Genomic DNA, 15,277 nt, shown 5'->3' on the forward strand with positions numbered 1-15,277 from the left:
CATAGGTTATCAGCTTTAAAATTTCATTGAAATTATTTACTTGGAAAGGGGGTGGTACCACAACTAAACATAACAAAACTATTTATTTAGAAGGGCAGAAGGAAAAACTTTATGGAGAGAAAACCAATCTATGAAAACAATCAATCGAGAGATCTGGATTTAGATTTTGATTTAATTACTATCTTAACTAGTTAGAGGTTTGAGTGAAAGTTACCACTTATAATCACAAACAAATGATGTACTATATTTTCATCCACGTTGATTGTGAAATAGGATATATGATAACCATAAAATTATGAAAAATTTTATTTTACCAAAATATATTTTCTATTGTAAATTATTGAAAAAGTGGTGTATATATAATTAAAATAACAAGTAATTTTCTATTGTAAATTAGATTATAGAAAAAAAAAATTGAACAAAAATTGAAATTTGTAAGTTTTTGCTTATATATTTTTATTATAAATATTTTTCTACTAAAAAATAAAGTTTATAGTAGAAAGTCAAATATTATATGATAATTATTCTTACGATAGTTTAAAAAACGAAATGTAAATTCATGATTGAAAGTGATATTTTGCCACAAATAATTTTGAGGTAAAAAGTGGAGTTCATGGCACAATGTTATATACTATGCAAAAATTATTCTCACCATGTTTTTTACAATAAAAAATAACTTCTTAGCGATATGTAATATTTTCAAAAGAATTTTGGGAAGTATCTTTTAGGAAGGTATCAACAAAGACACATTAAACATTGTGGCGCAGTTAATGTATGTAACAAGAGTATAAACAAAGGTAGAAAAGTTTGATTAATTCTTTTGGTAATTTCTTATTTCACATAGCAAGTAGGCATTGAAAAATTTTCCACAAAATTTATGAGGGAGGAATAATGTCCAAAATGTGTCAATCAAATAGACTAAACACTATGTATATATATATATATATATATATATACAAACACACACATACATATTGTTTTCCATAAGAAAATGGGTGCCATTATTTTTAAAAGAATTATTGAGAAGGACCTTTTGGGAAGGTGTTAATATAGAAACATTAAAAATTGTGGGATGGTTGATGTATCTTACAAGGATTGAAATGATGGTGGAAAAGCTTGACTAATGGTTAGATGGTTTCTTATTTTCCATGGAAAAACTGGCTTTGAAATTTCCCCACAAAATTTATGAGGGACGAATAATGTCCAAAATCTGCTAATCAAATGGACTAAACATGGTGGAGATAACCAATATATATATGTCATCATTTTCAAAAGGATTATTAAGAAGGACCCAACAAATTCTAGGATACCAACAAATTCTTAACTAAATTCGTATAGATCAAGCTTGACTAATTCTATAATGGTTCTTCTTTTCCATGAAAAGTGGGATTTATTGTTTTAAAAACAATTAATGGGAAGGCCATAAAAAATATCAAACATATAGAGGACAATTTTGAAGTATAGTTAAGGAACAAAGATATTTACTAATTTATTTTATTATGTTCTTCAATTGTACCATGCATAGAAAAATAAATACATGCAAAAATATATATAGAACACTAATTCTACTATTTTTCTACTTTTATTTTTTTCATGGTATCAAAGCCATTTGACTCATACCCTCTATAATTTCTTAACAAGATATTTAAGTTCCTTTTCTTCCACTCTCTCCTTTTCAATTAATGGTATTTCTCATCCCATTTTTATTGAGTTAGATATGAAGGATAAGGTTTCCTAGAAGCATTCATGTATCCAAATTCATTCCTTGACATGATATAATATGATGCTTTAGGTGAGCCACTTCATATGTCTTTCTTGATGCTTAAAAAGCTGTCATTGTTTCCTTTTTCCTTATAGTGGTTTCTACAAGTTCTTTGTAGCTATTGTTTATGAATTGAAACATGCCCATCTAAGCTCATCCAATACTACAAGGGAGAAGAAATAACACAACCACAATTTATAACTCAAATAAATAGGATTATAGTACATTCTTTGTTTTCTTAAGAACATTGTATATGAAATTTATTTCTTCCTAAAGATATCATGTAGTTGTGGTTTAATTGGGATGAACTTTATTCTTCCTAAAGAGGCTTAGGGTGCATTTGACAGTGTTTTACTCAAAGTGTTTTTATGAAAATCACCCATCGACTACTTCTTTAGAAAACACTAAAAATGATTTTTCAGATTTTTAAAAGTTTTTCATAAATTTTTTCAAACATTTGTTTTTTCTAAAAACACTTTTTACGCTAAAAACATTTCCTATAGTTACTACCAAATGAATTCTTAGTATTGTTTTATAGTATATGCTATGATTGAATTATATTGGATATATTGGAATGCTACAAAACGATCTATGTATATGTTCTTATCCTCTTCTATTTTTACCCTATCCCAAATGCAGCGCATTAATAATATTGATTACCATTTATTGGAGAAGAGGTTCTGTATGCTGACATTTCTGCCAAATGCATATCAGCTGTTGATCAAGTGGCCTATATTTTTATGAAATGCCTTACTTTCTATCTGTTTACTTGAGGAGGCTCTTCAGGAAGAAGTAGCAGACTGAATACATGATCCTGAGTCAAGGGGGTTGAATGAAACAATCCCAAATTCCTTACTTTCTATCCATTTACTTGAGGAGACTCTCAAGGAAGAAGTACCAGACTGAATACATGACCCTAATTAAGTTAAGGGGCCGGGTTAAATTAAACAATCCCAATGACATAACATCTAACTTGTCAACTCTACGAATGGATCAACAAGTCTATAGAGAGTAATTTATGTCAAAATACGAATAGATAAAATGAAATTATGTCAAAATTTCCATTGCCATATCAGGGTGCAAAGGAATATGGCATGGGTTAATATCCTCTGTCGTAATTTCTCCTTTCAAAATGATATGGAATATTGTGTAGTACGTACCTTTTGTTGGCTTCTTTATGCACTTGATTTCAGGTTCCGTGTCATTACTCATCTTCAGCCCGCATTTCTCACCTTCTGCTTTGCAATTTCCACACAAAGGTTTTGACCAATTCATAGAAAATCTAGATTCCCCATATGCTATATTTAATGGGAGTGAAGCGTCGGAAATCTAGCAAGCAAAATAAATTTATAAATAAATTAAAATAGACATCATTCCTCATGCTTATGTTTGGATTACAATGCATGGTATTATCGGCATAATTCATATAGTATTATGGCCTTATCACATCGAGGGCATTGCACATTTATGAAGATAAAAGAAATGAAGTCCTCTAAATGTAAGAACCAACTTTCTTTTAGTGCCAAGAAAAATTGTCTTGGTGGTTTTATTTGAAAAGTCATATGCAATAAATAAAGCATCAAAATCGACCAACATTTGTGTTGCTAAGAGGATTTGAACCTGGGACAAAAGGTTCAAATTAAATCTATAGCAGCCACTAGAGCATGGTACCCTAACTAGGAGATATGCACCAATATATATATATATATATAGGAGTACTAAAGATTATTTTATTAAATAAATTAATTTTAATTATTTTATTTTTGCATTTGATATAATTTATTGCAAAAAATATAAAAACATAATTTTCTATCTATTTTGTATAATCTATATATTTATTAAAAATAAAAACTATAAATATTAAAAAAAATTATACATATTTTAGTATTAATTTGATATCATTGAATACATTTAAATTAAAATGAATCATATTTTTAATATTAAATATATTTTAAAATTAAAGATGGTATCGTAATATTGTTGTAAAATAATACATAGTGAAACTTAATAATAAATGTACACTTATAAAATTTATATATATATATATTAAAATAACTTTAAAATGTTACTCCTTATATCATTTTTTTGAGTTTTTTTTTTCTAATATTTTTAAAATTTTCATTAATTTTTATGTCATCAATATTTTGTGTTAAAATATCTGTTGATATATATCCGATATATTCACAAAATCAAAATACTTATATACCCATAATTACTGATATTTTTATCTTTGTGTACAATGAATTACAAAAATTATTGGAGTGTGAGAGTTGTAGGAGACCATTTTAAAATTTTGAATATTTATTTGCTCCTACAATTTTATGTTGATAATTAATTATAATAATAGACATACCATGGAAAGCTTTAAGCTCTCAAATTGTTACATCTTTGTTAATTCTCTCTCTGTTAAAATGCAACTTTTAATTTGAGAGACTGATTTAAAGTGTGAAGAGTGAGATTAGAGGCCTAATTAAATTTCAAGCAATACAAATCTAAGAATGGAGAAACCAAAGCGTCCATTAATCTAAAGAACCATACATGGAATGGTGCAATCCAATGTCCAAGAGTGTTATTGAATTGTAACATTTGGAGGGGGCAAGGATATTTCTCTAACAAAAACTACATGTAATTACTTACAAAAGAAATGTTGTAATTGGCACTATTGATCCTTGAAAGCCCATATTACTACTAGCAACAAATTCATAACAAAATAGCTTACCTGAACATCTACAACCCCAATAATTATTTTTGTAGAATACCCGAAAAAAAAAAACAGAACTTAAAAGGAAATGAAGGATTTTCTTTGATAATTTTAAGGGCAAGCAAGAAGACTTTTCAAATTACATCTAAAATGATATTTTATTACTTGTACATAGCCTCACTTACAAGGAACCAAACTATTGTTTGAAGAAGAAACTTTATCTTATTACATAGACTGATCTCATAGAAACCTTACACATAAGACACAATCACACATTATTATTGGATCACAAAATAAGCAACTACATGGTGTAGTACTACCTTCCATTTAAGGTAATTGTACCCATGGAATTGGATGATGAAGTTGATGCCTCTACCATGAATTGCTCATGATTATCAATAGACCATAGAGTTGGCTTAGGAGGCATGTTCAAGAGTTCAACCTCTCCTTCAAGCATCTCCAATGCTTGGCTCATTGAAGGACGATCTACAGGCTTCATTTGTATACACCATAGTGCAACTATCACCATTTTCCTTACATACCTTTTTTCCTCCTCAGTGGCATCTCCCATTTCCATGTCCTCTTCTTGATCATATTTATAAACCCATGATGTGAAATACATTTGACTTGAATGTTCTGCAAATGTGTTAACATTCTTCCTTTTCCCTACCATTTCCAATAACAACATTCCAAAACTATAAACATCAGCCTTAAATGATACACCTCCAATGTTTTTGTAGAATAATTCAGGAGCAATGTAGCCCAAGGTTCCTCTAGCAGCAGTGATGGATACGATACTATCATTTGTTGAATATAATTTTGCAAGACCAAAATCTCAAACTTTTGGTGTGAAGTCTTCATCAAGAAGAATGTTGTGTGGCTTGATATCAAAATGGAGAATTTGCATGTCACATCCCTGATGTAAGTATTCAATCCCACGTCCCACTCCAAGTGCAATCTTGTATAATCTTTCCCAATTCAAGGGAATGTTGTTTCCTTGGTCAAGAAAAACAAACTTATCAAGAGACCCATTTGGCATGAAGTCATATACAAGAGCCCATTTTGATCTCTGTATACAAAATCCAACAAGTCTCACAACATTAACATGATGAATCCTTCCGATTGTGGCAACTTCATTGATGAAATCTTGCCCATTAGCTTTTGACATAACTAACATTTTTACAGCTACAATGCGACCACTTTGGAGTTTTCCTTTGTACACAGAGCCAAAACCTCCTTGACCTAATTTATTCTTAAAATTATGAGTCATCTTTTTTATCTCTGAATATGAGTATTTGATTGGCTGAAGATTTTTATGGCTATGTAGAAATTCTTCAATACCATCATCCAATGATAAGTGTCTTCGTGGAAACTTGTAGATTAAATAGACAAGCAAACACAAAATACCAGGTATGGCCCTCCCGATGATGATCATGCCTATAAATCACATGTTAAAAATATCAAGAAAAAAAATAAAATTAGAGGAAGGTGTATCATCATCTACATTCAATTATTGAATCCAAATAAGATTGTTTAAAAAGTCATTTCACCCATATAATTGCTTATTGGTTGACTCAATAGAAAGATGTTTTTAGGTTTCCAATCAATATTGTATAGAATGAAAGAGAAAATTTGTTTGATTGCTTAAAATTGGGAAATGGAATTGGATGCCCAATTGTCAATTTGGTTGTACTCTAAATAAATTTAAAATTCAATACATAACAAATTTGCAAAAATATATGATTTCATTTAAAATTAAAATTCTGAATTTCATAAAAATGGAATTCCAATTTATATTTGTACAACCAAATGTAGAACAATAAAACTAGGCACCTTTATACAATCTTCTTTGAAAAAACTTCTAAAAGATTAAGGCAAAATGAGTTCTAAGAGAAAAACATAGTATCCTTTGCAGCAATCTATTTATTGAGATTTGAAAGACTTACCTATGTATCTTATTATCCAACCTGCAAAAATAAGATTAAAAAATGATTAAATTTAAAAACAAAAGATTTGCATATATTACATATTAAAGATGAGCAATAGACCGGTATAAGAGAGTTATTTTTACTATTATTTATTGATTGAAAAGCAAGAGAGATGGATAAACAAGAAAAATTATTACTATTATTATAGCTATTTAAAAATCATCTATACCATTATTAAGTGCGCATATAAATTATGTGTATTATTAATTATCAAGTTGACAGGGAGATTTTCTCCTTCATCTAAACATTTATTATACTAACAGCTAATAATAAAAATAAAGTAGTAGTTTACTTACTTGGATTATCATCAATAAATAAAATAAATTATTCAATCACTACATAAATGAGAATCTCAATTATACATATATAGCACATGGGATTAAATATGTAATTGAATATAACAAGTCTTTTTTATTATTATTATTATTATTATCCAATTTATGAAAATCATATGATAATAGACACTCTAGAAGCCTTACCAAGGTAAAGTGCAGTTTCATAGTGGTAGTAGTAGTTGTATCTTTCTCTCACACCTACATGATGAAATCAAGTAATTAAATTACATTAGTGGTAAAATTTGAAGAATCTTATACATTTTGTCTTCAAATTCTACATGTTGACCAACTAGATAATGATAATTTATCTCAAAAAAGGAAGAAAATAAAATAGAGAACCCACAATAGTAATCACCAACTAACTAAACCACATAATTTAACCCACTTGGCTCTTTTATATATATATAACTAAAAAGTGATTAATCCTCTGTCTTTTTGGAAAAAAATGTCATGATAACAATCCTACTTTTAATAATTTCACATATTGATTCTTTAACAACACTCCTTTATTTATTCCCAAATTGGAAAATCCAGTTTAATGGATGCTTTATTCAAATTCAATTTTATCCTATCAAAGAAATGCTTCATTCAAACAATTGTTAAGTAGGCCTTACCGTTGCTTGAAAAGGTGCTCCGATCTGTTAATTAATAATAATAAATAAAAAAAACCAAAAAAACACAAATTAAATTTAACATGAAAAAGATATAGGACAATAAAAGATGAAATTTATCAAGAAATAAAACATGAAAGATAAAAACTTGACTCCAGGAGTCTCACCCCTTAAAGATTCCAAATATTCAGAGAACCAATACCCAAAAGAGTACCCTGCAATATTAAGCCAATTAAGCAAGTTTTATTGTAGGAAGCAAAACAATAAAATAAAATAAAAAATATTTTTCATACTCGTACATTTTACAGTATTTTTGGTCCAATCTAGATCGCAGTATGGCCCTTTCACATGGCATTCGCTTTTGCAACGGAAGGGCAAGAATGAAATATCAAGCCCCTGAGGAAGTATTTCTTGCAAATCTGACATTGAAAGATTGCCGGGCTTCAAGAATTGAGTAATAATAGTCCTGCTAATGGTGCATGAATACTTAATATCATTCACCAGCAGGGAGTCTCCTCCGCCGACTAATGCATAAACATATGCTTGTGAGGAAGATGAAGTCACATTGCTTCTGTTGCAAGGAGTGATAGGAATATAGTTGCCATCACTTATTGGCTGCTCGCAGTTCATCAAAACCGTGGTATTGGTCGCTTCATGCGGATTCAAAAAATATGCTCTCTTATCCGAACGGAATATTTCTCTTGTCAAGGAATACAGAGGAGCGGAGAAACAGTTGCCCTTTTCCACCCCAGGATCCACTACCCGAATGGTGTAGTTAACGTAGTTGATATCGGCAACATAGTATTTCCCATGCTCCAGGTTTACCATAGTACGATTATTTTCGCAGACCAATTCATAGTCAGGATCACCACACCCAGACGGATCACCTTTCAATCGGAAAGGGTTGCTGATTTTTTTAATATCTCCACAAGAAGAAGGCCTGCATGTCTGGTTTCCATTAGCAGCACAAATTGCAAGCAAGAAAGTGTGCAAGACTGTTAATGCCACAACTTTTGCTTCTCTGAGCATTATGACATTTGAGAGAGATTCTGAGTTGGAATTCTTCTGTTTTTATGTTGAGTTTAAGAGAAAGGAGACTTATTGAACGGGTCATAATAAAGTACTTTGATTTTTCTGTATTTGAATAACTTCACATTGAAGTAACGGATAGCCACCCCTTGTTCATGATAAGGTTCACTCTACTGCTTTGCAAGTTGCATTTTGACACCTTCAAGCATTGCCTGTTCAACAGGGAAAGACCTCTAAATATGTCCACATAATGAAAACCAAGAATCACTATATTTGATATAGTAATATTTGAAGTTAATTTCAAAAAATAAAAAATAAAAAGGATCTTATAGCTGAATTAGCAACTTTCCTCGAAGCTTAAATGAACCATAATGTATACCTAATTAACTTTATATAAATATATGAATAATGAATTATGCATTGTATTATGTTAAGTTACCACTTCTCTAAAAATTTGAACCTTCTATAAGTTTTAGATACACGATATATACCAAGTTAGATAAAATTTTCTTTATAGAAATGACTTCGCATTTGATATTAATCATAATTATTAGAATAATCTTTTGTAGTTTTTTACAATTTGTATTTTAAGTTGTATTTCTCCTAATCGAATTCCTACTTCATATCTAAATTTGATTTTTTTGAAAACATACAAAAAGAAATTAAGCAAGACAGTACGTTTAGATTGAAATTATAATAAATGAAATATTATTAAATTTTAGAATAGGTACTATGCTTAGGTAAAAGTGTTTTTATATTTTTTTGTTGGTCTTGACCATTATGACATTTGAGAAAGATACTAATTTGGAATTCTTCCATTTTAATTTATGTTGAATTTAAGAGAAATGAGTTGCAATTATTCAGCCAACTGGCTAAACCACCTTTTGGTCCCCATTTTGGTGCAATTTGAAATAAGGGTAAAGCATACCAACCTTTGGTTCATCATCAGATTCACTGAATTCCTTTGCAAGTCATGTCTGACAACTTCAATCATTAAAGACTTTTGGCTGAGAACAACAAGAGACCTCTAAATATGTCGACATAATGAAAATTAAAGATAGTGATGTATAACCAAAATTAATTAGAAGTTTTAATCAATGTCATCCAACAATCTTTAGTTATTACAGGTTTGTTATTTGAAAATTCAAAATCTTGACTCTAAATGTGTGGATACAAGTGAAGATGGCAAGTAGGAATGGAGTTTCCAGATCTTCTATCAATTGAAAAGTTCAAATCTTGATTCTAAATGCATGAGTAAAAAAGACTAGGTGATGGCAAAGTTATTATCTTCCTAGATCCTCTATCCATTGAGAAGTAAAAATCAATTACATATCATATAGAAAATTATATGTACAAATTAAATGGAATACTTAAATTTGAAAGAGAGAAGATAACCATATACATGTGTGTATATACAGGGTGAAAGGACATTCTTACAGAGCGAAAATCTATTAGTAAAAGTGCATAAATAATTGACTGAAAATGTAACACCACAGTAATTCTCCTTCCTAGAATTCTTCTCTATAAATTTTCAGGCAAATCTCCTCTCAATATTTGTATCCCCCTTTCCACTTTCTTTCCTATCCCTGAGATTTCTGTTCTTGGCAAAAGTCACAACTTCCTTCCATAAAAATGGATCGATCTCTCTCTTTATTTTTGTTCTCGTTTCTGACCTTGTTTGTGGAGATGAGAGGGGGGCGAGGTGAGTGCCCGACATCAAATCGTTGTGGCGTCCAGGGTCCACTCATCCAGTTCCCTTTCCGTCTAAAAAGCCAGCCACACCACTGTGGATACCCGGGATTTGTTTTATCTTGCACTGAGAATAATCAGATCATGCTGGAGCTGCCAGATTCGGTAAAGCTCTTGGTGAAGAATATAATCTACGAATCCAGGGAAATCATTGTCCAGAACCCGGATAATTGCCTTGAGAGACAGCTTCGAAACCTTAGTTTAGCTTCGTCCCCCTTCCAGTTCAAATTTGAGGGGGACGTCACCTTCTTCAATTGTTCCTTACTTAAAACGGCAGAATCATTTGCTGCTCACTTCATCCCTTGCCTTTCTATCCCTGGTAACCCAGTTTATGCCGTTGATTCCTTCTATCCCCTCCAAAATATGGACCTATCGTCTTGCCGCAGGCTTTACAACGCTTCAGTTGGATATCATGTCTTTACGGATTATAAATTCAATGGAAGTGCGTTTTCTTTGAAGTGGCCGAAATCAATATGTGGAAGCTGCCTACGAGGACACATATGCAGACTGAAGAAGAGTAATAGCAAGGAACCAGAAACTGAATGTATTAAAGGTACTTTATGTATCTCAATTCCCTATTCATCTTCTTTTCATCTTTCATTCCCGCCTCATATCCTCTACAATGATCCAATAAACAAATACTCCATTGTGGAATTAAAAAGCCATTGCAAAGGATATGAGTTGATAAATTCTACTGATCGAGTTTCTAAGCTATGGAAAGTAGAACTAAAATCTTGGATGGAAATTACTTTTTATTGGGATTCTGAAAGTCTGAAAGATAAAAAATAAAAAATAAAAAAAGAAAAAAAGATCAATTTGATCACAACCAATCAAAGTACTATATGTTTACTTACTATTTACATGATGATTTTTTTTAAGTACTAATCATTTTGCATCTTTCACCAAAATATTTTTGTCTATATTAGGTCATAATTTGAAATAATAATTAATTAGTGAAAATAATTTTATACATTTTAAAATTATTGTCTTTATGCAAAAATGGTAACAAGAGTAAAGAAATTATCAATCATGAATTTTTGGGCTAAAGTTTTATATTGTTTCTTTTCTTTCTTCAAATTTTTAGAGCCCTGAAAAGTTAATAAGGAAATAATTGGACAAAGAGCTAAATGTTTATTTTGGAGTTAATTTTTTGAAAAATTAAAGAAATATAACAACAATGTTAAAAGTTCTTTTGTAGTGGATTCTTTTCTAACTACTTATGATAAGTACTTTTTTTTTTTCGTTTCTCCATACTTTTCCAACAATGTGAATGTAAAAATGCAAAGTAATATAATTGATATTCAAGTATTCATTTTGGATTTTGGAGATGTTTAAGGAACTAAAAGAAAATTACTAAAGATTGTTTAAAATAGATGATTTTCTCATTTATTGTTTCATATCCAAGTAGAGAATACTAACCTCCCAGGTAATCCATCTTTGTTGCAACTCCCAATAATCACAGTTGTGTAAAATTTTTCATAAATATCATTTTCCTAATTTTAATGGGTATCCACATGCATGGATACCTTTGCCCTCTTATCTAACATGAGAAGTTATATGTTAATGGTCAATCAAATTGCCAAGTGTCAATTCACCGATTGGAATCTCACTATATATAATGTCATAGGATAAGGATAGAGATTTGTTTGAGATAGAGTTTTATTTTTATTTTAGTTTTTGTTATAAAATAGGGTGAATTAGTGTTGAGGGCTTCATTATGATAGTAAGTTATTATGAAACATGATAGTCTAACTAAGATACATAATAGATATTAGAAGGGTAAGTTTTAATCTCCACTACAAGTTAGAATGGAGTTACCAGTAGAATTGGTACTCAACATGTAGAGTATAAGAAAGAGACCCAAAAAGATAGGGTTGAAGCCTAGAATAAAATTAAATTAAAATCATATCATATGCATGTAATTTAGCATGATTTTGTTAATTCCAAGAGCACAACAAGATAATTATTATTATTTTTTAATATTTTACAGGTGTATCAAAGCAAGCAATGGTAACAGGTAATATTTTATTTATGCATTTTTATTATAGAAATAAGGATTCTTAACTTGGTTATTCTATCTATTTATTTAAATAAAAAAAGTTTAAGTTTTCTTCTTTTTATGTTTGCAGGCACAATCTTTGGTTTCTTTCTACTTGTGTTAGTAATTGCTATGTTTTATCGTCTCTATAGCTCAGATAAATTAGAAAGAGAGAATGGAATAAAGGTTAAAAGGTTTCTGGAAGACTATGAAGCTCTCAAGCCCTCAAGATACTCCTATGCTGATATTAAAAGGATTACAAATCAATTCAAAGATAAATTAGGCCAAGGAGGTTATGGAACCGTGTACAAGGGAAAGCTTTCACATTAAGTTTTTGTTGCAGTAAAAATCCTTAATAATTCTCAAGGAAATGGAGAAGAGTTCATTAATGAAGTGGCAACGATGGGTACAATCCACCATGTTAATATAGTTCGCTTAGTTGGATTTTGTGCTGATGGATTTAAACGAGCTCTAATTTATGAGTACTTACCAAATGAGTCATTAGAGAAGTTCATATTTTCAAGAGATGTTAAGAACTATTCACTCAATTGGAAGAAACTTCAAGAAATTGCTATAGGTATAGCGAAAGGAATTGAGTATCTTCATCAAGGTTGTGATAAAAGAATCCTCCATTTTGATATCAAACCTCATAATATTTTACTTGATCACAACTTTAATCCAAAGGTTTCTGACTTTGGTTTAGCCAAATTGTGCTCCAAGGAACAAAGTGCGGTCTCTATGACCGTTGCAAGGGGAACAATAGGCTACATTGCTCCAGAAGTGTTGTCTAGGATTTTTGGGAATGTGTCTTATAAGTCAGATGTTTATAGTTTTGGAATGTTGTTACTTGAAATGGTTGGAGGGAGGAAGAATATTGATGTTAGTGTGGAGAGTACTAGCCAAGTATACTTCCCAGAATGGATTTATAATCATTTGGATATAGGGGAAGAATTGTATATTCGGATTGAAGAAAAAGGAGATGTTGAGATTGCAAAGAAATTAGCAATTGTGGGACTCTCATGTATTCAATGGTTTCCAATGGATCGTCCTTCCATGAAAATTGTGGTTCAAATGTTGGAAGGAGGAGGCAAGTTAACCATGCCTCCTAATCCTTTTGCTTCAACAACTCCAACAAAGACAAACTTGAGCAAACCAGGAAGTGTTTTTCAACAAGAGTTAGCAATCATTTCAGAAATAGAGTAAAATAATTGCCTCAAATTATTATGAATGTGTAATTTTGTAAAAATTCATATTGTAGTTGTTCATCATCGTAGCATTTCTATTTATATTTCTGTTAATTGAACAAATGATTGTACACAATGATTATACCAGTGGCTCAATTGATGTTAGATTCTAGAAGTTCTTATTCCCATGTAATGTATTTATCATGTATGATATTTTAATGAATATGTCCAAGAATATTCTCACAATCCAATTTATAGTTTAGCTACACACAACTCTAGAGATCACCTTTCAATCAAGAATAACTAATGTCCATCGCATTCAAGATAGAGAGTATTGTACGAAATAGCAATAGAATAGATCTAGGAAACTTGAAAATAAGTCTCATCCACTATGTCTATATGGAGTTTCTTTTGCTTTTTTTTTTTTCTTCCTTTTTGCCTTTATCACTTTTTTATTGGATTGAGAAGTAAGACGAATAAGTTATGTAATGACTAAATAAAGTTGCTCCTTGAGCTAGATTATATTACCCAATAACTTGATAAAGTATATAATCTTTTGCTTTGCACTAAGAAGCAAGAGTTTTCAAACAAAAATTTGGCCTTTAATTTATGACTACAATTTTAAAAAATTAAGCTTAATTCTCTACCACCATTTCCGTACAAAGCAAGTGGCTTTACCTTTAGAAAGGTCTCATATGGATGCATTATCAAAGACAAAGTTCATTAATATTGAAATTTGGGGATGGTTGATCATCTCCTTACCTCTATCACAGTTCTAATGCTAATGGAATATCCTCAAAAGGCAAAGGATCAACTTCTTTTAATGCTAAGAAAATTTATTTAGTGGTAATTTAAAATGAGATATTTAACCAATACAAATTACCAATGGATCATATGTACGGTAGACCATGAAAAATATTAAATTGTGGGAGAAATTAACCAATGAGAAAGAAAGAAAAAATATATGGAGTGAATAGATTATGTAATAATAATAATGGACTCAAACTCTCTCAATAGATTATGGTATATATTGTTTAACCTAAGCAATAAAAAGTCCAGTGTCTTAGGACCCTGATGCAAACAAGCTTGTCTTAGCCGAGGGGTCTTAGGGTTCCTCCATGTGTTTAAGATCAACTGCAATTAGGCCAGAACATCGAATCACTGGAACAATCTACTCTATTTGACTGGGCCAAGCCCAATGGAAGGTCCATAGGCGGAGCTTGGATCATGTGCTACTCAGGCTGGGTTGGGCTTGATACGGAGTTTGATACCAACTTTCTATTAGTATACAGGACATAATTTGATCATGGCAGCCCAATAAGATATTTATTTTCCTTGTTTTGTGCTTTTATAACTTTTTTTTTTTATGTTTATAGTAATTAATTATACTATAATCATATCAATCATTACAACTATTTTTGTAATTAAATTTTTTGTCCCACTATTTCAGTATTTCTAATTTTATTTGATAAATTAATTCTTCTTTATCATCTATAAAATATTTACTTAAACTTATTTTATTATAAATTTATTTATCTATTTTTCTTCCTATTTATTCTTAAAACTTTGGAGTCCTTATTTATATTTTTCATAAATATAATTGTAATTTAAACAAAAAAAATTACTTAGAGATATACCAAACAAAACATACACTTCTTCAATGAAAAAGTGACACAAAATTAAAATATAAATTCTAAAGAATTAGACTAAATTAAAATAAATTTAGAAAAAATTAATTGATACCAATGACTAATAGTTAAACCACTTAGATAATTTTTTGATAAATTTTATTTTTATTATATAAAAATTATTTATATAATAATGAAAAAAACTTTGGGACGTTTTCTTAGTTCTTTTAGAAAAATTTATATTGAAAATTA

General features: G+C 30.1%; 2 pseudogenes; one reads left to right on the top strand and one right to left on the bottom strand.

Annotated features, from left to right (window-relative positions):
* Positions 1-4,602: 4,602 nt before the first annotated feature.
* On the bottom strand, positions 4,603-8,496 carry LOC100854608 (LEAF RUST 10 DISEASE-RESISTANCE LOCUS RECEPTOR-LIKE PROTEIN KINASE-like 2.1; annotated as a pseudogene).
* Positions 8,497-9,963: 1,467 nt separating this feature from the next.
* Positions 9,964-13,620, top strand: LOC100854577 (rust resistance kinase Lr10-like; annotated as a pseudogene).
* The last annotated feature ends 1,657 nt before the right edge of the window (positions 13,621-15,277 follow it).

This window comes from Vitis vinifera, chromosome 16 (assembly GCF_030704535.1).
Source record: "Vitis vinifera cultivar Pinot Noir 40024 chromosome 16, ASM3070453v1".
Classification (NCBI taxonomy): domain Eukaryota; kingdom Viridiplantae; phylum Streptophyta; class Magnoliopsida; order Vitales; family Vitaceae; genus Vitis; species Vitis vinifera.